Source organism: Schistocerca cancellata, chromosome 7 (assembly GCF_023864275.1).
Source record: "Schistocerca cancellata isolate TAMUIC-IGC-003103 chromosome 7, iqSchCanc2.1, whole genome shotgun sequence".
NCBI classification, from domain to species: Eukaryota; Metazoa; Arthropoda; class Insecta; order Orthoptera; family Acrididae; genus Schistocerca; species Schistocerca cancellata.
The window spans coordinates 332,623,777-332,646,802 of NC_064632.1; the positions used below are offsets into that span (position 1 = coordinate 332,623,777).

Consider the following 23,026-nt stretch of genomic DNA (forward strand, 5'->3'; position numbering starts at 1 on the left):
TTCTTTTAATCTTTCTTCAAACCAGTTATATAGAACTTCAGTAACAGTACCTCGTGATTTAGTTCTTGCAACAGAAATTCCCTGATCACATGACTTTTTTAGAAGAGTACTTGTACAGTTCATACTTCTCAACGATTGTTTTCAACATTATGATATGACCACACGAGTTCAAAGTGACGCAGTTTCAGCTTCTCTTAATAGTTACTTTGGTCGAAAGAACATCTCTTACCTAGTTTTGGAAGCCGAACTTTGTTTTACTTTAAAGATGTGCAGTGGCGTATTTAAATGCTGTTCAATATTGTACTTACTTTGGTTTTGAATTGACAAAATGACATTGCAGGTGACATATTTTGCGTTGCAGTCGTCTCTAATTCGCTTTTTGCTAGGATAGTCACTCTCAAAACGATCTTGAAATTTATATTTCCGACGTGCCATTTCAGTTTTTCCACTGTCCTTGTTGAGCAGCTGTTCACTAGTTGTTCATACACCGTCCACAGTGAGGTAGCAAATGCAAACTGATTAAACAAAGACCTACATTGACATGCGCATGTACAACATGTGCTCTCAATGACTCTGCAGATAAGTGCTCCGACGGCTAGACAGTGGTGGGGGCTGCATTGCAAGTTGGCGTCTGCTCAATAAAGGCATCTCCATTCTAACATAAGACAGCTTCTCCCTGAAATTAACGGAATGGTCTCATCCTGGGTACACGAAGAGAATTGACGTACCACACATTTGCCACGCCGTACCGTGATACGTCATAAACCTACATTAGTGCTGTCAACTTTGAACCCAAAGCCTTTTGGATTATGCGAGACTGAGAAGTTCAGAAAGAGTACAGCATGTGTAAATTAAGGGAAGGTGTAGAGTACATAGAGAAGATGAAAAAGAGTACTTGTACTTTATTTAGAGTACGTGTGGTCACCCTACATTTGTCGTATCATACCCGCGGCGCTCACTCCCCTGGATCGTAGAATTTGTGACTGAGGAAACCCAGTACATTATTGGGGGCGATGAGTCGTCCAACAACACGACACGTCGGCAGTGTAATTCGGAAGCATAATGTTAGTGGACTTTCCAGACATTTTGTTGAGAAATCTTTGGAAGAAAGGTGTTCTTTTCGTGAAAGTATTGAAATTTAAAGAACCTGTATTAATCTGCATTTAAATGATTACTCAGCAATTCAGAATTAACCGCTGACAGACGGTTCATCGAACCGCCTTCAAGCTATTTCTCTGCCGTTCCACTCTCGAAACGAACACTTAAGTCTTTCTGTGCGAAATCTGATTCTCTTATTTTATTATCATGATCATTTCTTCCGATGTAGGTGGGCGCCAACAAAATATTTTCATATTCTGAGGATTGAAATTTCGTGAGAAGATACTGCCACAACGAAAAACGCCTTTGTTTTAATGATTGCCACCCTAATTCACGTTATCATACCCGGCCCTCTCTCCCCTATTTCGCGGTCGTACAAAACGACCCGTCCTTTTTTGAACTTTCCCTGTTCTCCGTCGATCCCGCACGCGCAGCAGAACCCCAGAAGAGGACGTACAAGCGTAGTGTAGGCAGTCTCTTTGGTAGACCTATTGCATTTCTCTGATTCCTGACAATAAATCGTAGTCTTTGGTTTGCTTTACACACGCAATATCTATGTGATCGTTCCAACTGAAGTTATTCGTAATTGTAATCCCTAAATATTTAGTTGAATTTATAGCCTTTCGGTTGGTATGATTTATCGTGTAGCCGAAATGTAGCTGATTTCTTTTGGTACTCATGTGGATGACTTCACACTTTCGTTATTTAGAGACAATTGCCACTTTTCGCATCACGCAGATATCTTGCCAAAATCGTTTTGTAATTTGTTTTGATCATCTAATGACATAAGACAATAAATGGCAGCATCGTCGGCAAACAGCCTAAGAATGCTGCTCAGATTGTCTCGCAAATCGTTTATTTAGGTTAGGAACTGCACTGGGCCTACAACATTTTCTTTACTTCCGTTGTATTCGATGACCTTCCTTCAGTTACTAGGAACTGTGACTTCTGTGACAGGAAATCACGAATCCAGTCGCACAGCTGAGACGATAGTCCAGAAGCAATTAATTTGATTGTAAGTCGCTTGTGAGGTACTGTGTCAAAAATACTCTGGAAATAAAAAAAAAATATGAAATCAGTTTGACACATCCTGTCGATCGAACTCATTACTTCCTGAGAATGAAGAGCTAATAGTGTTTCACAAGAACGATATTTCCTGAGTCCTTGTTGGCTATTTGTTTCCTGCAAGGTAATTCATAATGTTCGGACACAGTATTTGTTGCAAAATCCTACTGCAAATCTACATCAGTGATACGGGCCTGTAATTCAGCGGTTTATTCCAATTTGCTTTCTTTGGTATTGCTGTGACTTGTGCAACTTTCCAGACTTTAGGTAAGGATCTTTCAACGAGCGATGCGTTATATATGATTGCAAAATTTGGAGCTATTGTATCACCATGCTCTGAGAGGACCGCGACTGGTATACAATCAGGACAGGAGGCCTTGCCTTTATTAAGTGATCTCGTTTTGTTACACTTAGGATATCTACTTGTAAGTTACTCATATTGGCAGTTCTTCTCAAACACCTAAAGAACATTTCACTGCCATCATTGCATATTTCGCGGATGAAAACAATAGCAAACAAATTAGAGTACTTACGAAAGCATATAATAGGTTAATTTTTCAAGAACTTGCTTTTCTTTCTCACTCCTCCCCTGCCCTTTACGATACGTTTGCAGTTGGGGAATGTGTGTTTGTGTGAATATAATCTCTCTACTTAAACTTGGCTTGGGAAGCTCTTCCGCTTGTATATTTCGTCGTATAACTTTCGACAATGTGTTCTGAAGTACGTCGTAACTTAAACTGTGACTATATTTCTTGAGAAACAGTATCACATTGCGCTTATAACACAGAATCCAGCCAAACCGTGCGTATGAGTGTACATGTTGAACATTTACACACGGAAACGGCGTTAAGAGGACTCTTATAAAGCGTTATATAAAGCGACGAATGAAAGTTTTTAGTAACGTCTGCCCACTTTACAACCTTGGCACAGTGGCTTTGCCAGCTGCACGGACCACCCTAGCACGCCTCCTTTCTCAGTCCAAATTCCCATTCACGCCTCAGCTCCTCCTAAACTTGAATAGCATTGCAGAGGTCCTCTGATGTATTGGAATAGCATCTCAGCATCGAACGAAACGGAAATACTGCCTGAAGCCCAGGCGAAAGCACTGTAATCAAATCAAACCACATGGTTCCAGAGGAGTTTTAAAGTTAAGACATCTGTGTTGTATATATGTAGAGTGTGTAGTATCATTTGATTGCAGCACTTGTGCTCGGGTTTTGGGCAAGATCACCCGTTTCGTTCGGGGCTGGGGTGCTGTTCCAACACAGCTGGAGAGCTCTCCATTCCTGATTAGAATTTAGGGGAATACCGAGTGGGTTGAGGCTCGGAGGAGAATGTGGATAGGAGGCGTGCTAGGGTAGTCAGAGCAGCTGTGAAAACCTACTGTGTCAAGGTGGTGTAGTAGGTAGAACATCTGCTTGGTGAGAAGGAGATGTGGGTTCGAATCCTGGCCTTGGTACGAATTTTCAATCGTTTTTCAGTCTGCAATATACATCATAGATGTCAGAGTTGAAAAGGCTTCCGGAGCCATATAGTTTCATTTAAGAATATAGTAATGAAGTGGTCGGAGTCAAAATAGTCTGTGGCAGGTCATGTATGAAATGTTTTCAGTTTCGTGCGCTGACGATGCGACTGTTTAAAAGTAGTTGCTATCTTTGTTGGCTTACCTCGAGGAAACATTTATGAGATGCTAAACGACGGAAAACATAATTAGTGCCACTAAAAGTATTACGTTCACCTCCAAGCTAAGACTCAATGTCACACCTCCTGCGTTGATAGGAACTCGAAATCTGCTATTTGTTTACTACTACACAACTAAATGAAACAACTTTCTGGAGGGAATTAATAAATATAATTGAACTGCTTTGTATCAAATAAGATGTTGTTAACAGTAAAAATAAATTGAAAAATTTACTGGCTGTTCTCTATGGACACAAGGTATTATTTGTAGTGTCTCACAACCATCTGAAGAGCCTTGTCCCTGCACAGAAAATTCCTGTGTATTACAGTCTGCACTGAAAGTAAACAGCCACACAGAGGCATGCGAAGAAGGATGCATTCTGAAGTTGCGAAAAAAATCAGAAAAGCTGTTAAAAATATTTCATTTGACTCCTCGCCCTAAATTCAATAATTTCGATATCATTTCTCTGGATTCTTAGATCAGTAATTCAATTTGAGAGGCTGCCGTAATTGTAAGTGATGTCCATGACTAAATGGTGCCCCTGTGTAGATAAGAGATTCAAAGTCGTTGGCCTCCGCTCAGATTTCATATTGTGGTCTTAAACGGTTATAATGTACTAATTTGACGCAATTAAATTGTAACATAGGAACGACTGAGCTCTGATAACACAGAGAAGCGAGGATCGAGAGAAACTCGGAAGAGCACGGAGATATGGGTGTGTTTGCTTACTTAGAAATCAGTGGGTAATGTACACAGGTCGTCGCGCCGTGCCCTGCTGGCTTTAGAGAATTGAAGGTAAAAACCTACTGTTATTTTGTGTCTTTAGCCATGGTATAGGAGTACCGCAATCGGAATTCATCGCGGTAACATCCTTGGACTTCTGACAAGGGATCCTTACGAAGTGGCCCTCTCCTCTTTTTTTTTCACACTTATAGTCACTGGTCGGACATCAGTTTTCTAAAGCAGTACGACATAATTCTCATAAAATCTAAAAAGTCGCCTTCAAGGATTAATTTCCGAGCACCGTTAAGGACAAACAAATTATTTCTCTCGGTATCTCAGAGCGTAGCGTAATCGCATTGAAATCGTAAGTAGCGGGTTCGAATCTTGCCAGTGCCACATTTTTTACTTTTTAAATTAAATATTTGTCAACAAATGGAAAGATTAACAAATGAAATAACGTTAATAAAACCTTTAATTCTTCAAATCGGGCTGAAAAATTAATTTTTAACATGTTTTTATTAAGACGCTTTCGTTCGTTCGGTACAAATTTTGCAATTTTAAACTAACTTCCCGAGAAGCTAGGGAGTTGAAACTTTCAACTTAACTCAGAACTGGATGCCAGTGCAATACTAACTCGTTCTTGTATGGTGTGTGGCGGAGGGTACTTTGTGTATCACAGCCATTTCCCTTTCTTCGCTGTTCCAGTCGTTCGTGGTTCGCGGAAAGAGAGCGAGCTAGCAAGCCTGTCTGTGAGCTCTAATCGATCCACTTAACAGAAATCAATATTTTGACAACGGTGAAGTCAAAAATCTGGATTGTTCTCTTGTTAAGAATTTATAAAAGGCAGCAAAAGTAATAGTTAAAATGGATAATAAGATTACGCGAAGTATTTTCTTTTAAAGAGTTCTAAAACAAGGTTGTGGAATGTCACCTATTCTGTTAAACATTTGGAACAAGTGCTGGATGGCTGGTGCGGGAAATTCTCAGGCGAGAGATTAAAGATTTTTGACGATACTGTTCAGACCCTTTTATTTACCGAGGACCGGGCAATATTCTCTCAAGATAAAGAGGATATAGAATACATGCTGAGAAAGCTTAAAGTGGAGTATAGCAAATGGGGTTGGAAAGTAAATCTGGACAAGACGGAGTGTGTTCGTTGGAGACAATATTTGGTGAAAACTGACAAATTTAAGAGATACAGTTCTGCAAAAGCTAGAAATATTTGGGAACAATAATGGATAATTCAGGTGTATGTAACAACGGTGGTACTTCTAGAATTGCAGGGGAGAAGAGAGCCAAAGCAGCTTCTTATAGTATAATATGGAATAACAAGATTCTGATGGACACTAAGTATATCTTTTGGATAGGGTGGATAGCAATGTGCGGCTGTTTGCTGATGATGCTGTGGTGTACGGGAAGATGTCGTCGTTGAGGGACTGTAGGATGATATAAGATGACTTGGACAGGATTTGTGATTGGTGTAAAGAATGGCAGCTAACTCTAAATATAGATAAATGTAAATTAATGCAGATGAACAGGAAAAAGAATCCCGTAATGTTTGAATACTCCATTAGTAGTGTAGAGCTTGACACAGCCACGTAGATTAAATATTTGGGCGTAACATTGCAGAGCGATATGAAGTGGGACAAGCCTGTAATGGCAGTTGTGGGGAAGGCGGATAGTCGTCTTTCGTTCATTGGTAGAATTTTGGGAAGATGCGGTTCATCTGTAAAGGAGACCGCTTACAAAACACTAATACGACCTATTCTTGAATGCTGCTCGAGCGTTTGGGATCCCTATCAGGTCGGATTGAGGAAGGACATAGAAGCAATTCAGAGGCGGGCTGCTAGATTTGTTACTGGTAGGTTTGATCATCACGCGAGTCTTACGGAAATGCTTCAGGAACTCGAGTGGGAGTCTCCAGAGGAAAGGAGGCGTTCTTTTCGTGAATCGCTACTGAGGAAATTTAAAGAACCAGCATTTGAGGCTGACTGCAGTACAATTTTACTGCCGCCAACTTACATTTCGCGGAAAGACCACAAAGATAAGAGAGATTAGGGCTCGTACAGAGGCATATAGGCAGTCATTTTTCCCTCGCTCTGTTTGGGAGTGGAACAGGGAGAGATGCTAGCTGTGGTACGAGGTACCCTCCGCTACGCACCGTATGGTCGATTGCGGAGTATGTATGTAGATGTATATTTCACAGTGTGGTGGAGAAAGAAGTTAAAACAGTGGAAGTGGAGTGTATGAGATGTCTGCTGTTGAGACGAGATGGGATGCGAAATGAGGAGATATGGCGACGAGTGCAGATAACGTGCTGTACAACCAAAACTTTGGGGACTGTAGGTGACCGAGGAAGATTTTAAGCTTTGAGCTGCCCAGGAGGAGGAGGGCAGTACTAATATAGGGCAAATACATGCAGGAAGCAGTGAAAGAAATCTAGAGCAGGACGACTGGAACGATGCAGGCCTGTGGTTGTCGGAAACGGCTAACTCCTAGGCGGAAATGCTGATTCAGCTCATCCATGACTCCTTAAAACGGCTCCAACACCGTGGCGAGGAGGTGATCTTTTGCTGGCTACCTGGCCACATTGGGATACAGGGTAACGACATGGATGACAAAGCTGCCAAGGAAGCATGTTGGGATGGTGTTGTCCATCAATGTCCCATCCCGTTGCACTCCATTATCGCGATTTCTGAAAGATGCATCATGCGTCAGTGGGAGACTGAGTGGTTGCTGGTGACAGTAAACTGCGGTCACTCAAATCGACCACAAAAGCTTGGCGGACTTTGTCAGCCTCGCCGCTGGAAGGAGGTTTTGCTTACCAGACTGCGCATCGGGCCCTTTCACACATGGCTTCCTCCTTCGGCGGGGGATCCACCATTCTGTGAAGTTGGTGGCGTGCCGCTTTCAGTTCAGCATACTGTGGTTACGTGTGTCCTGTATACTTATATAAGGGCAGCCCTCGGTCTCGTTGGAGATCTGCCCACCATCCTCACAGATACCGATACCATGGCTACAAGAGTGAAATTTTGTGAACGGTCACGGCTCATCCCTAAACGGGGGCCGGCCGGGGTGGCCGAGCGGTTTTAGGCGCTTCAGTCTGGAACCGTAGCGGTAGCAGGTTCGAATCCTGCCTTGGGCATGGATGCGTGTGATGATGTCCTTGGGTTGGTTAGGTTTAAGTAGTTCAAAGTCTAGGAGACTGATGACCTCAGATGTTAAGACCCATAGTGCTCAGAGCCATTTGAACCTAAACTGGGGGTGGGGGGACTAATACGTTATAAACTGCTCCGCGTGTGGGAACAATCTTCATCCCCACCCGTGAGATTTGCGTGTTGACTTTTCGTCAAGGCGCTGATGACCATGATGTCGAGCGGCTCCCTCAACCCAAATCATCATCCTTGGCAGAAACGCCAAATAAGAGGAGGAAACTAGTTAAGAAATGAAGGCGAGGGTACAAAATAGTGGTTTCACCGACAGAGGTTTCAGGAAATACAGGGTGTTTCAAAAAGGGCTTTACAACTTTCGGCTCTAGCGAACTACGCGAGACAAAACTTGATGTTTCCAGAATGAGATTTTCACTCTGCAGCGGAGTGTGCGCTGATATGAAACTTCCTGGCAGATTAAAACTGTGTGCCCGACCGAGACTCGAACTCGGACATCCCCCAGGCTGTGGCTAAGCCATGTCTCCGCTATATCCTTTCTTTCAGGAGTGCTAGTTCTGCAAGTTTCGCAGGAGAGCTTCTGTAAAGTTTGGAAGGTAGGAGACGAGATACTGGCAGAAGTAAAGCTGTGAGTACCGGACGTGAGTCGTGCTTCGGTAGCTCAGTTGGTAGAGCACTTGCCCGCGAAAGGCAAAGGTCCCGAGTTCGAGTCTCGGTCGGGCGCACAGTTTTAATCTGCCAGGAAGTTTCAAAACTTGATGTATTTCCCTACAACTTGACACTACAATCGCCTCTGTGGGTACTATGAATAAATTTATATGAATTTTTTCCTAGAAACACAGTTTCTGTAGTATACTTTTCGTACATATTTTTGGCGTTTTGAGTTTCTTTTCCCTAGCCAATCGTGCTATCAAGGCATGCAAACCCGCATTTACAGTAAACGCATTGTATTGATATTTGTTACAGAAACACACGTAGTAGTGCACCCGCGCGGTAAAGTTTTAGATGTTAGACTTGGGCAGGCTATTACAGCTAGTCGTGTGAGATATTTTCGGTGTCACTGAGAGCCAAATGAAAAATACTTTTTCGGCAAAACCTCGTTGAGCTGTTGCTAGGTTTTTTGACCCTATGTACGAACCAAAAAGGACTATTGGAAGGATGAATCATATTAAACATGGAGGTCGGTGAAATGTCACAGTCCATTCATTTTTTTTTCTTTTGCCAAACTATTTCATGACATGTATGAAACAGATCAGCATGTGTGACACATTGTAGAAGTATGCTGCTTCTATCTGTAGCGAAATGACCTACGCAGAAGACCGACGACTGGTGCAAATACTGGCAGTTGATTTCAAACGTCAAGAAACACAGTGTATGCGCATAAACAGGGGAAGAAATAAACTATTGTTCGATAACACAATTGGCGACAAATCACCGGAAACAATAACTACCATAAAATATTTAGGGTTAACCTTCCGTAGCAATCTTTACTGGAATGACCATATAAATAAATTTTAGGAAAAGTAGATGACACAGAGATTCATTTAGAGAATCTTGAGGAAATGTGATTTATCGTGGCAATAAATGCCTTACAAAACACTTCTTCGACCGATTCTTCATTATTGTTCAGTAGTCTTGAGACCATCACCATTTAGAATTAACAAGAGAAGATCCAACGAAGCGTCGCGTTACATACGGTATCATTTAGTGCATGCGAGAGCGTTCCGAAGATGCTAACAAACTCCAGTTGCTGGTGATACAAGAGAACCGGTTTGTTTTACGGAAAGGTTTATTTCTGATATATAAAGAGAATTTGCTTTAGGAAGAATCCGGCAACCTACTAAGTTTCGAAATGATCAAGAAATCAGAAACTGTCATTTGGAACTTCACCAATAACGAGCAAGGTGGTGCATTGGACCAACATTCGAGAGGACGACGGTTCCAATCCCCGTCCGGTCGTCCAGATGCCAGTTTTCCGCGATTTCTCTGAATCACTCTAGGCCAGGAAGGTTCCCTTGTAAAGGGCGTGGTTGATTTCCTTCGCAATTGTGTCATCAGAGCTCGTACTCGACCCTAATGACCGCCTCAGCCCCCCCTCCCATGTGATTCTCACCTTTTTTGTTAGTATATGCTTGGCCTCCACGGAGCCCCAGCCCTTGCAGCGCTATTTCCATTTCTGTGCTGCAAGTCTGTCCTTGTTTTTTTCCTACCTGCCTTTCTATTGGATGCTCTTTTCCGGTTGTGATTGCATCTGGTTCACAACTTGGGACACCCCTTTACTTCCCTTCTGGCTTTCTATAACTTTTCATCCTTAACTGTATGGTTTCCTTGTTGGATTTGACTTGGTACTACTTTCCCAACTTCTACAGAAATGCGGATCGCGCAGGGAAGATCGTCCAGCGCAGCGCATATTCCAGTCTTTGTGTCTTTCTATCTTTGTACTCTTCCTTTCTTGCATAGGTACTACGCCTAAAACACAGTGCGGACGCCATTCCGTTGTGGAGGGAGGGGGGAGTGTTGTAAAGTAACTGTACGGTGATAGCTTCCTCACAACACAGGGGTCGCTATCTTGGTGCCTGATCTGGAAACTCCTACCACAAGCCAAGGAAGATGCCTCCATCATGGTTGGGGCCACGAGTACTCCATCGAAGTTGCTGGGTTGCGCCCGTGGGGAAAGCCCCCATCCCCAATTCGGATTGGGTGGTGCCATGGCGGAAGATTCGCACATTAAGCGAATTACACTTACTTCCACTGGCGGCCACAAGAATCCAGCAGTCTCGTTATATGGGATAGCATATTATAATGTAGAGAGAGATGTCCCCCTTTCTACACTGTGGGAAGAGAGACAAGCCAGACATCTGAGAGCGAAATACTTCGCTCAATACTAGATCTTCACTTGGACTGATCGGGATACTTTTACTGCAACGAAACTATTAGTCTTGTCGAAGACATTGAAGACAAATTTGAGGAAGATGAGTCCCTGGGGAAAATGTGTACGCACTTCACTTGCAGGCCTCTAATCCTGTGTTACATTTAAGTTTTGAGCGTGTAGTACAAGAGTACTTACTGCCCTCTCCTTAGGTCCACTTCACAATTACACTGATTACAGCTTGTTGTACTGTATAAAAATACTTTATTTTGTATTGATATTAGATTCTGTGTGATATTAGATAATATGTTATAAGGTGCCTGAGAGCTGCAGCCCTTGGCTGGTTTTCAAGAAAGACTTGAAGATCCAGGAATACAAATCAGATTGATTGCCTATCATGTACTGAGGCATGGAAGAAAAGGGGACGCCTACATACTTTGGATATGACGATCAGTGACGCTAACATCACGACCATCGCCACCCCTCTCTACCTTCCCAGTACCAGATCTCCTACCACCCTCATCTGCTGTGGTTCCCACGGTACCTTCTTTGGGAACCACTTCCCGCATCCAGTCGGAGAACTGTTCTCCTTCCTTGGCATCTACTGGTGACAGGGCTGCCCCTTGTGATCTTTCTTCCCAGTAACCCCTGGACTGGAGGCCTGATGTCCAAAAATGGGTGAAGGAGCCACAACCTGTGGAACCAGGGCTGTCAGCTCTTCGTCTGTGCCTGTGCTCAATGCAGAAAGTCCCTTGAATGGACCTTGTTCACCAATAGTTACGGAGGAGGATGAGGAGGAGAATTGGGACAAGTCTCCTACAGTGGCCCCAGAGGCAAGAGATCGCCCCTCTGTAGTTGGATTCTGAGCTGATGTTTGTGGAGGTTCCATCCCTATTGGTGACAGCCAGTGATCCTGTGGTCTGCCCAGCGCACATCGCCACTTGTCACCTCACCTCACCTAACCTGGCCACTAGTCATGTGATAAATGGAATTTTAATGGGTACTGTAGTTTGAATTTTTCTGCAACAAATGCACTTCCCACTCTCCAACGCTATGTGGTTATCTCGTGTTCTGTTGGAATTGTGCTGGTCCAGAGAGGGGACTGCACTTCGGTTCGTACAGGTGTCTTCAGTAAAAGGAGTCCTCGTCATACCTCGTTGGAGGCAATAGTGGTGTAGATGATTACTATTTGCAGCATTTACTTAAGACTGGTCAGGGCACTAGCATATGTTGAATTGACCACATTAATGCAACACCTCTCCTCATTTCTTCTACTTGAGGACTTCAGTGCATACCACCCACTATGGAGGAGTACCACTTTGTTTGGTAGGGGCATTTAATTGAGCAGCATGATCTTCGCCTCCTCAGTGATAGTTCTCCTACCCACTTCAGTGCTGCCCATGGCACTTTTTTCGGATATCGATCTAACAGTGTCTTTCACTGATCTTGTGGTTACGCTACATTGGTCACTACATGATGATCTTTGTGAAAGTGACCACTTTCCCGACATCCTGTCGTTTCCTTGCTACCGCCAGATGGACCGACTACTACATTGGGCGCTTCAGTGTCAACTGGTCTTCGTATGTCTCTGCTGTTACATTCGCCGCCTCTGTCTGATTGTGCTGGTTGAGGTTGTGCAAGGCCTCTCAGACACGGTCATACATGCTGCTGGAACTGCTATTCGCCTTTCACAGGTCCTCCCTACTACCATCGGTGGGTGCTACGGTGGACCAAAGACATTGCAATACCTATTCAGGATCGTTAAGGCTGGTCTGAAAAGGATGTTTAAATCGTTGCAGGGCTCATTATCACTTTCAAGCCACTTCATGTTTAGGCTCGCTGTCTAATCAAACACAGTAAGAAGGAATGCTGGGAGCGCTATGTCTCCTCCCTGGGGCCGTATGCCCTGTCATCCTAGGTGTGGACCGAACTCCATTGTCTTATGGGTCGCCAACGATCAACTCTGTTCCAGGTCTTGTCCTATAGCGCGGTCTTAGTACCGATTCTTTGGTTCTTGTGGAACACATTGTGACCCACTTTGTGACATCATTGGCATCCTCTTCTTATCTGACTACCTTTCTAATCCTGAAGCAACTTGTTGAAGACGTCCCTTTATGATTCACTCCCTACAAGCTGAATCTTTTGTGACCCCTTTACTGACAGGGAACTGACTAGCTGTACTCGCTGTAGTGAAACAACTTAAATCGCTTAATAAAGGCAAGGCTTCCGGTCCGGATTGCGTACCAACCAGGTTCCTTTGAGTATGCTGATAAAATAGCTCCATATCTAACAGTGATGTGCAACCGCTCGCCCATCGAAAGATCTGTACCTAGTGACTGGAACAACACCAGTACTCAAGAAAGGAAACAAGAATAATCTGATGTTACAAACCCATATCACTAACGTCTATTTGCAGTAGGATTTTAGAACATATTCTGTGTTCGAACATAATTCATTATCTCGAAGAAACGGCACGAATTCAGGGAAAATACTTCTTGGATACACAACTGTCTCTATTCTCAGGACGTAATAAGTGATATCGACAGGGTTTGCCAAACTGATTCCGTATTTTTTGATTTGAAGGCTTAAGACACCATTCCCCACAAACGTCGTGTAATCAAATTGCGTGCCTATGGAATATCGTCTCAGTTGTGCGACTGGATTCGTGAGTTGCTGTCGGGTAGGTCACAGTTTGTAGCAACTGACGGAAAGTCATCGAGTAAACCAGAAGTAATATCTGGCGTTCCCCAAGGAAGTGCAATAAGCCCAATGCTGTTCCTAATCTTCATAAACGACATAGGAGACAACCTGAGCAGCCTCTTTAGATTGTTTGCAGATGATGCTGCCATTTACCGTCTTGTGTAGTCATCAGATGATTAAAACTAACTACAAAATGATTTAGACAAGATATCTGTATGGTGAAAAAAAATGGCAATTGACTCTAAATAATGAAAAGTGTGAAGCTATCCAGTTGAGTACTAAAAGAAATACGCCAAATTTCGGTTATACGATAAGTCACACAAATCAAAAGGCTGTAACTTCAACTAAGTACTTAGGGATTACAGTTATGAATAATTTCACCTGGAATGATCGCATAGATAATGTTGTGGGTAGAGCAAACCAAAGACTGCGATTTATTGGTAGAACACTTTGAAAATGCAACAGATCGATTAGAGAGACTGCGTACACCACGCTTGTCCGCCCTCTTCTAGAGTATTGCTGTGTGGTGTGGGATCCACGTCAGATGAGACTGACGGAGGAATCGAAAAAGTTCAAAGAAGGGTAGCTTGTTTTGTATTATCGCGAAATAGGGGAGAGAGTGCAACGGCAATGAGGGTGGCAGTCGTTAAAACAAAGGCGTTTTTCGTTGTGGAAAAATCATTTTGTAAAATTTCAATCACCAACTTTCCCCTCCGAATGCGGAGATATGCTGTTGGCTCGCACCTACCTAGCGAGAAATGATCATCATGATAAAAGAGAAATCAGAGCACGCACAGTGCTCCTTTTTCGGCGCGCTGTTACGAGAATGGAACCGTACAGAAACAGCTTGAAAGTGGTTCGATGAACCCTCTGCCACGCACTTAATTGTGATCTGCAGAATAATCATGTAGATGTAAATGTTCTTTACGCTCTTTCCTCATCCCACGACACAGCCCCAAGCCCTGATTGAATTCACAACCAGATGATCAGATACCTCTAAGTTCCCCAAAGACAACATCTCCTCAGGGTCTTCAGCTGTATTTGGCTTAGAAGTGCCTTCCATTTACAACGGCGAGATAATATAGTAGCCCATATTTGTAAGCTAGGCAAGAACCCACCATCTGGCGACATTTACCCCGATCAGCGTACTTTATTAGCTGCCTGAACGGTTGGTTGCTCACAAGTTATGCAGGGTTCTCGAATATCGGAGTCTTTTGTCCCCATATCAGTGTTGTTTCTGGGATGGACCATCCACAACTGACCATCTGCTTAGGTTGGAAACAGCAATCCAACAGGCTTTTTCTGAACGCCAACATCTTATTGCAGTTTTCTTACGTGTGTTAGGCTTACAACACTACTTGATTTGCGTAACTTTTTTTACACGCCATGACTGGGGCTTTTGAGGCCCCCTACTGATGTTTATTCGTCAGTTTTTATTCCACTTTCTTGTTTGGGTTAGAATGGGTCCTTAAGTGTTGTCACTGTGCCAACCCATGTCATGACAGTTTTCTGCGAAAATATGCCTATCATATTGTGACCGTGTTTGATTTGGAGGAAGCCTGTGGCACCTTCTGGAGGACCAGTATTGTCTGCACACGTGGGGTTTCTGGGGCTACCTGCCCCATTTCCTTCAGAAATTTCTGAGAGACAGTTTTCAAGGTATGTGTGGGTTCAGCCTTGTTGGACACCTTTATCCTGGAGAACGGGGTGCCTCAAGGCTACGTCCTGAGCGTCGTCCTTTCTCCTATAATCATTAACGCTGTTACGGACTGTCTCCCGCCGGGCATCTCTTGCTCCCTTTCCTCAACGACTTTGCGATCTATTGCAGTTTTTCACGGACATGTCTGCTTGAGTGGCGTCTTCAGTGATGACTCGATTGTCTTTGCTTGTGGAGCATCAACAATGGCTTTCGCTTTTCCATTGACAAAAACGTTCGTACGAATTCTGGCGGTGTAACGTATTTCTACCACCTTTTTTACACCTTGGGCCTGTTGCTCTTCCTGAGGACTGACAGGAAATTCTTCTGATCCTGCCATGTGTGTTACCTGGCCACGCGCTTTACCTGGTCCCTCAGTGTCATACGTGTCCTAAGCGGTATTTCTTGGGGACCACCCCACTCCTTTGTTTGTATCCATCGCTTGTCCGTTCGAAACTAGACTATGGGTGTTTCGTTTATTCATCTGCACGCCCGTCCATCTTATGTCGTCTTAACACAATCCACCATCGTATACGTTTGGCCACTGGCGCCTTTTGCACAGGCCCAATTGAGTCACTATCCAGAAGCCGCCGAACTACCACTGCCATATGGATGTGATGTCCTTCTCAGCGGATACACATACTATTTGTCGTCCATGCCCGACCATCCATTCTATGTCCCATTTTTCGATGACTCCCTTCACCACCAGTATGGGGCGGACCCTTCTTCTGTTATCTCCTGGAATTTGCTTTCAGCTATTGCTTAACTTCATGCTACCTGCCACGTTCCTGATGGGTGTGAACACTTCACTGCCTTGGCTTCGTCTGGCTGCGGCTCATGTTCACCTTGGACTTAATTTGCTTCCCAAGTACACCACTTCGGATTCGATCTATCGCTGCAAGTTTCTCGACCTTCGCACGCAACTTAACGATTGCCCCTTCATGTACACTCATGGCTCTAAGACGAACTGTGGTGTTGGATGTGCCATCGTCATTGGCACTGACCATTGTCGGTATTGGTTTCCAGAACACTGCTCGATTTTTATAGCAGAGCACTTCACCCCTTTTTCAGGCTACCCAGTACATGGAGCGACACAGGCTTTTTAATTGCCATATGCTCGGACCCTCTGAGTGCCTTTCAGAGCCTGTGTGTGCTGTGCACAGTCCAACCCTTAGTGCAACGAGTCCAAAAAGCTTCCAGTCTTTCGTTTTGAGCGAGCCACCATAATGTTCATAGGTCACGCCGGTGTGATGAGAAATGAAGCTGCTGCCAAGGCTGCAGTCCTATCTCGACCTGCTAGTCCTTCCGTTCCTTCGGATAATCTCAGTGTTGCCGTCAGTCGGCATATAGTGTCTCTTTGGCATCAGCACTCGTCTTCTCTTGACGAGAACAAGCTCTGAGAAATTAAATCTCTCCCAATGGCTTGGTCGACCTCCTCTTGGCCCTCTCGTCGTTGCGTTTCGTGCGGGCACTGACTTTTTAGCCGTCACCATTTGTTAAGGGGTGATCCCCAACCACTTAGAGCTCTTTGTCATCAACCTTTAACGGTTCGCCATTTCCTGACCCACTCAGTCTGCAGTTCGTGGTCTAGTGGCTAATGTTGCTGCCTCTGGATCACGGAGTCACGGGTTCGTTTCCCGGCCGGGTTGGGGGTTTTCTCTGCGTGGCGTCTGGGTGTTTGTGCGGTCATCATTTCAGCATCATTCGTGACAGTGGCTCGATTGGGCCGTGTAAAAAAATTGGGACTTGGTATAGGCACTGATGACCGCGCAGTTGAGCGTCCCACAAAACCAAGCATCGTCGCCTGACCCACTGCCCATTTTTAACCGCTTAAGTTTCAATGTGTGTTTGTCGTCTGAGTTATCGGCTGTTTTATCCGTCGGAGCAATATGGCGAAGGACATCTAATCTTTGGTTCGGGACCTCCGCTGTTTCCATGGAGTATTTTTTGGGCCTTTCTCCAAGGAGAAGTTCTTGCTTTCTTCCCTTCCACCGATTGGGCTTACCGTATAGTCGCTTTTAACTTCTTTCACTTATTGGTGGTGGGCGCTTATGATCTCAGTTGTTTTTGCGCCCCCCCCCCCTCAAAAAAAAATCCTGTCGTAAGGTCGGGATTCCGAAACCTTTGTGAACGTACACTGACTAATAAAGTGAAGTATTACAGTTGCGGTTCTGTCAGGTAGAATGGTCAGCATGGTGCATTAGTGCAGTTCGCATTTGGTGTTGGTAGAGCACATACTGGTGTGAACAGCATCAGATGAGTGATCACTGTGAAGGATACAAAGATTCCACGTGCTCGTTTGAGACAGTTCTCAGCAGATGACAGGGTTTGAAAGGTGTCACATTGTGGTTCCTCATTTGACCAGCTGATCAAATCGTGCAAATCTAGATTTTGTGGGACATTCGGATGTTACAGTAGCCTGATGGACTGTGGGAACGTGTGTGCAGGCATACTCGCGTCAAGGTTCCGGTCGACAACGTCTGAGCGCCACAAGGGAGGATCGCCTTATTGAACACAAAGCATATCGTAATCCATTCATATATGCGCCTGCAGTGAGAGAACTACTAATTGATTTCATGCAATGTACTCTGTCATACCACACCGTTGGTCGGAGACTAGCGGCAGTTGGACTGGGGACTTAGAGCACTCCATGCATAGGCTACCGTTAACACAACACCACAAACGCCGCATGTGGAGTGATGCCGTTATTATGTTCAATGATGAATCGCGGTTTTGTACTAACCCAGATGACCGTCGCCAGGGAGTATGGCGGTGAGTTGGAGAAGACCCCCCCCCCCGCCTTATTCCAAAGTTTCTTAGGAGAACAGCAGTGTTATCCGTGGTGAGGGGCATCTATTGGGTATGACTGCAGTTCAAGGCTGGTAGTGACTGAGGGAACTCGGATGTCACAACAGTATGTCAGGTTCATCTTGCGTCGTCGTGTTCTGTCATGCAATAGTATCGTGCGGCCATTTCGCAAAAGGACAATGTTTCCCCACGCATGGTGCATGTGTGTATGATCTCTCTGCATGATGTTGAGGTACTTATGTGGTCAGCAAGATTACAGATCTGTTCTTGATAGTAAAATTGTGGGACCAGCTCGGACGTGAACTCTTAAGTGTCAGCATCCGGGATATCAATGACCAGTTTAAACACATGTGGGCTAGCTTATCTCGGAGAGAATAACAGCTGATTTATGACATCCTTCCCAAGCGAATCAGTGTATGCATACAGGCCAGAGGGGTGGGGGGAGGGGGAGATTGCAACGTGATACTAATAAGTGAGCTTATACAGACAAGTTGATTACGCGGAGGGTGCTCAAAGCTCTGTTATAGTTAGCAATACACCCAGAGAAGGCGCGTTGCAAAAGTCGCCGAAACGTCGGAATTTTACAGATGACAATGCGGCCTCAGACCTAGAAGAATTTTATTGACTGTCACTGTTAATGGTTTTCCGTGCTCGAGGAATTCGACAAGGATCGGACCTCGGACGTCGAAAAGGACGATGAGCATCACCTTGCCTGCTGAGGGCTGAGCTTTGAATTTTTCAGGGATAGGTGACGACACTACATTCGCGTCCCTGGACGTCTCCCTACGTTTTCCCAAATCGACATGCATAAATTTCAACAGATGTGTTACAACCTTATCTTACCTCTCCATTTGAACACACCTTACAAATTTGACTCTATTTTTTAATTATCGAAACCTACCCCTGAATTTCTCTTAGTGTTTCACTTTTTTTTTAACAAGGTAGCACTGTCGGCCTTCGATTTATCGGAAGATGTCGATATACTGACGGGGAAAGTGTCGACTTACCGCCATATAAAAATGTCGGCTGCACATTGTAAATATACTGCCGGTTTTAGAACTGTATATGTAAGTAGTGATTTATTATTAGATATTCTCTATGTCAACAAGCTAACAGCCTGCTTAATACCTTTAAAGCAAGAATTGAAGGAAAAACGACGCATGTTCACGCGTGGTGAAGTTTGTCAGTAGCGCCGGGCGCCGATTACGTTGTTTCCCTCTCATACGTCTCCGCCCACCGCTAAGACCAATGTTGCCATTTAGATTTTTGTTCATTTCCAGCAGCTGTTTTTGAAGAAAGCCGATGTCAAGAAATAACACACTAGTTGCGTTAAAAATTGTTTTTTAACGCAACTGGTGTGCTGCTTCTTCACAACTAGAGTAGAATGTGAAGACGAGAGCAACAACACTGGTAAGACGCTTGAAATCGGATGCACGTAGAATCTGTAATAGGGAAGGCAAATAAGAGTTCTGGGAAGCTTTCGTGCCGGCCGGGGTGGCCGAGCGGTTCTAGGCGCTACAGTCTGGAACCGCGCGACCACTACGGTCGCAGGTTCGAATCCTGCCTCAGGCGTGGATGTGTGTGATGTCCGTAGGTTAGTTAGGTATAAGTAGTTCTAAGTTCTAGGGGACTGATGACCTCAGAAGTCCCATAGTGCTAAAAAAAAAAGCCATTTGAAGCTTTCGTGCATCTGCAAAAGAAATTGCATGCATGACCAGTTGCGAAGTATTGATACATCATTTGGAGGTCTTATCAAATACGCATGAGTAGACAACGAACGAATTTAAAAATGCGCATCCAGGACTGTATAAGGTCAGTGCAGCCCATAAAAAACTGAGAGAACGATCTCGGGGAACTTTGGTGTTAGAGTATGACTGTGTGGCAGTTCTGCTATCGCCATCTAGCGTAGGGATATTGACGACAAACACATACGTATAGAGGCCCGGCAGACAATTTTCTGTCGACCAGCATACGAATGGAATAGGGCGGTAGTATTCGAACGAAGAACCCTTTACAACATTTACAGTAATTTTTGATGCGTTACCGAAGTTTTGTCGGATGTTAAGTGTTTTCTCGTAATGTTTACACAGTTTTTTTTCCAGTCTGTATTTTAGCCCTCTGTATTGCTCAGTTCGTCATCATTCAGTAATCTCTGATATACATTTGTTCCTTAATTTATGACGGAGTGTGTGCCTCTTTTGCATGGATTACTACTCGTATGTTATATCTGCTGCGTACAGTGTCAGCCGTGACAGCTATTTCTAGTTCAGTAGTTGGCAAGCGTAACACTCTCCGTTCCCATGCGGTGCAGTGTTGAATAAACGTATCTGACAGTTTCGATTCGGTCATCGTAGTCACTAAATACAACGCCATGAAACTCTGGAAACGATGATGAAGGAATGCACAAATGCTGAAGAGGACTAAAGGTAGTTTGTACGGAAAATGAGTGTTTTAAACTTCACAATTTCCCACTTTCATTTACACATTTTTCGATTATCCTGCGACTGTCATATTAGATACTGAGTATAGATAAATATCTACCTTCATTTAACATTATTCAAAAAGATTTAAGAAAGTGTTGTAAGTCGCAGGTTTTGAGACAAGTTAGAGATTTTCGAACAAACACAGTATTGAGAAAGTGTTGCTGGCACGCTTATGTGCCTAAAGGAGAAAATTAATTCTAAGAAGTTTTATATTGAAAATGTTTGAAGTGCATGGAATAGTCAGTTTCTTGGCTAGTAAACAACACAGCTCAAGAAAGGCAGATAATAAAGCGAAGTAATAAATTACTGACTCGAGGAGAGGGAATGGCGCATAATTAGTGTGGTCGGAAAGCAGTAAGAATCTGGAGAAAATGGATGAGCATTTTGAAACTGACATTTTACTAAACGTTCTGCACTGAATGTGCAGCACGTCTGGTAGCTCTTGGAAGTCAGTAACAATTTAGTAGTGCAACGCTTTCCTATTGACCGGAGACAATTATAAATAAAAATTTGAAACATTACCAAGTTTGTACTTTGGAAATGTTAGAAAATCTCCGTAACTTAGATATTTTCCTCACTACTGTGCCGTTTTTACATCAGTTAACTTCAGACTAGTATTGAAGCAGAGAATAAGAAAAATGCTTTGAACTATTTCTCATTTCGTCTGCTAAAGACATGTTCGTGTGCTCTGCACCAAATGTTTTGTCAGCACTCTGATTCGTAATCCATTTACGTAGTAGTAATAATAGTTCTATCCAATCGCGGATCACTTCTACGGGGGACATGTGCTATTACAATTTAAGAACAATAAGTAATGCAGGGTGTATCAAAAAGAATAATCAGACCTTAAAAAAATCGTAACTATTACGTTGTTTGAGATGTGCGTGAACAACGTACTGTTGACGAGAGCTAGTAGCAACAGTGTGCGCCCACTTCAGTTCTAGTAAAAGTGGTGTCGGGACAACAGAAAGCGTTGTGTGTTCTAAGTTTTGCACAATGCGTGTCAGTAATAACCGCTCAGTGCGAGTTTCGTACTAGGTATGGTGTGGATCCTCCTCCAATAGATAATGCCATGAACAGTTCCGAGAAAGAGGTTCTTCGTGTAAAGGCAAATCGCCGGGTTGTCCCCGGGTGTGAGACAGACGTCGAACGCATTCGCCATAGTTTCATGAGTCCGCAGAAATCCGTTCGCCGTGCAGCTTGACAGCTCAACGTGCCCCCAATGTCCGTCTGGTGTGTGTTACGTCGACGTTTACACATGAAACCATACAACATTCAGCTGCTGCAAGCTTTTCGTGAAGACGACAAACAACAACGTGTGGAGTTCTTTAATTTAGTTCTTGGCAAGATGGAGGATGAAAGTTTTCTTCCACGCTTAGTATTTAGTACTAGGCAACATTCCGTTTAAATGGAAAGGTGAATCATTATAATGTGGGAATATGGGGTTATGGGGTCCGGAACAACCACTTGAAGTTGTAAAACATGAGGGACTCTCCAAAATTTAACGTTTTTTGTGCAGTTTCATGGGAAAAGCTGTAAGGTCCATTTTTCTTTGCCGAGAACACTGTTACAGGAAGCATGTATCTCGACATGCTTAAGAACTTTCTTTTCCCACCGTTGGACACTGATTCGTACGATTTTATTTACCAACAGGACGGGGCACTGCCACACTGGCATCTGGAAGTGCGGCAATTTTTAAATCAGAGGATTAGTGAACGGTGGATCAGTCGCACTGGACCAAATGATACAGCCTTACATTACTGGCATCCAAGGTCACCGGACCTGACTGTATGTGATTATTTCTTGTCGGGGTTTATAAGAGACTCTGTTTATGTGCCTTCGTTACAACAACAATGAATGAACTGAGACGTCGTGTAACAGCAGCTGTTGAACCTGTAACTCAAGACGTGCTCGCCGAAGTGTGGGAACAGTTTGAGTATCTCATTGACACACGCCGTGCATCTCAAAGCGGACACATTGAACAACTCTGAAAGGATGTGAAAAAAAGTTTTTGAGTTTCCCTTCATCAAAAAACAAAATTCATTGTGTATGTTTATTAGTTTCAGATATATAGACGTGCCAAATCGGATGATTGTTTTTGATACACCCTGTATATACAAGCAGTTGCGTTCTTACAGTTGACTCGCTTATTTCTGAAAGGGGACAAGTTACAATTGGTAAATTATTCAGGAGGAAGGAAAAAAATTCCACAACTTTATTAAACAATTTAATGGCGAATTTCTTTCTGCTGTGTGAAACAGTTCATTTTTTGGAATGTGTGAGGTTAATTTTACTTGGTTTTAAAAATATTTGTAGCTGTTCTGGTAATTTTTATCAGATGGAGTTACGCCCTTATAGTAATAAATGGGGAAGCAAATATACGCTCGTGTTCAGAAAAAAACAGATCAGCTTGAACGACTAGATAGGACGTTCATATTCACAGGACGTGTACCCTAGTATGTTCAGGCATTCAAGTCACCTCAGTTCAGCATGTGTCCTGTTGACTGGTAGGCGCATGGTCCGCCATGGGCTCCTGATAACTTATTCCATGCGAGTTGGCGTCGACGCGTGTAAGGCGCAAATGGCGTCCTGTGGTACAGCCGTCCATACTGCATTCAATTGGTTCTAAAGTTTATCTGTAGTGGTTGGCAATGGGACACCCGTAGTTTCACCATATCACACACATTTTCGAATGGCGGTAAGTCTGGTGGTCTGGCGGGGCAGTGCAAAAGGCTG

At 43.8% G+C, this 23,026-nt stretch overlaps 1 protein-coding gene and 1 non-coding gene across 2 annotated transcripts in view; both read left to right on the plus strand.

The window, feature by feature from the left end:
- Positions 1–23,026, plus strand: part of LOC126092109 (uncharacterized) — a 280,658-nt gene that overhangs the window by 70,854 nt on the left and 186,778 nt on the right. The gene's annotated exons all lie outside the window — the stretch shown is intronic.
- Trnas-cga (transfer RNA serine (anticodon CGA)) lies at positions 8,385–8,459 on the plus strand. The gene has a single exon. It is a non-coding gene; the product is annotated as a tRNA-Ser (tRNA).